The sequence below is a fragment of the Sinocyclocheilus rhinocerous genome, unplaced genomic scaffold (assembly GCF_001515625.1).
Source record: "Sinocyclocheilus rhinocerous isolate Xijiao unplaced genomic scaffold, SAMN03320098_v1.1 scaffold487, whole genome shotgun sequence".
NCBI classification, from domain to species: domain Eukaryota; kingdom Metazoa; phylum Chordata; class Actinopteri; order Cypriniformes; family Cyprinidae; genus Sinocyclocheilus; species Sinocyclocheilus rhinocerous.
In genome coordinates this window covers 306624-307832 of record NW_015662061.1, presented here as the reverse complement: position 1 = coordinate 307832, position 1209 = coordinate 306624, and positions in this window count along the sequence as shown.

Sequence of the window (1209 nt, the reverse complement as noted above, 5' to 3'; positions counted from 1 at the left end):
GTTTGGTTTCTGGCACAAACCGATCGTTTCGTGTGTTGGGACATCAATGTGTCGTCACGAGCCGTAGGGTTTAATTTGGATTTGTCTGTGCATGTTTTTTTTACTCTCATAGATTTTGTTACCATTGCCATGCATTATACGACTGATAGACTGCAACGGTTGGACTTAAAAATCATCATATGTGTTCTACTGAAGAAACAAAGTCACCTACATCTTGGATGCCCTCGGGGTAAGCAGATAAACATCAAATTTTCATCCCTTTAATAACTATCCCTTTAATAACACTCGTATCTTCACAAACCCAACTGCTTAGTTAATTAGTTTGGTCTTGTTAGTAAGCCTACAGGGAATGCTGTTTAACTGTCAAACGCCCTGCGCCTTTCTGTTGTGTGTCGGTTCTGCGTGCCGTTGTTTGTCAACTCAGCGCTGAATATGTGTTGCTTTCGCCTGACCACAATATCATTGTTATTCCAGCTCTCCTCCTCCCTGCTATAAAACCGTGTGTCTGTTTCTTCTGAATTCTCACTTCCCCATATTAACTGTGTTAGTTTTGGATGAAGCCTCGTGCCCACCCGCAGACCTGTCCGGGCTGCAGTGCATTCTGGGCAGATCTTCTCGATTGTGTGTTTTAAAAGTTCACTCGATCCTTCGTCAGAGAGCGGGAGTGTCGTTTTATCACGGATAGGATATAAAAATGTTAAAAATGATTTTTAAAAAATAGGATATAAAAATATTAATTAACCTTGTTTGTATCAGTATTTAAGTTCTTCCTTTTCTTGTGGTCAGTGTCAGGTCTCCTTACATTTAATGTGTTGTATCTCTCATCTGTTCGGTTTATCTTGGTGTTTTGGATTAAAGACTTGTGTGGATTACTTTGGATTCTCTGCCTGTCTGTCCACAACACATTCTGACATATTTATATATTTAAAGTAATATTATTTTTTTTATGTTTAAGTTGAAATGTTAAGTTGTTAATACTTGTTAATATTATATGATGTTTATGTATTTATATTTAAATCTATATATTTAATATATTTATATTATTTATGTTTAAATAATAATAATAATATTATTTATGTAATAATAAATTATTTTAAATATGTTGCTGTATAACATATAATTATTTATATTTTATTTTATTTATATACATTTATATCTCATATATATATATATATATATATATATATATGCAGTTAAAATATTTAAATT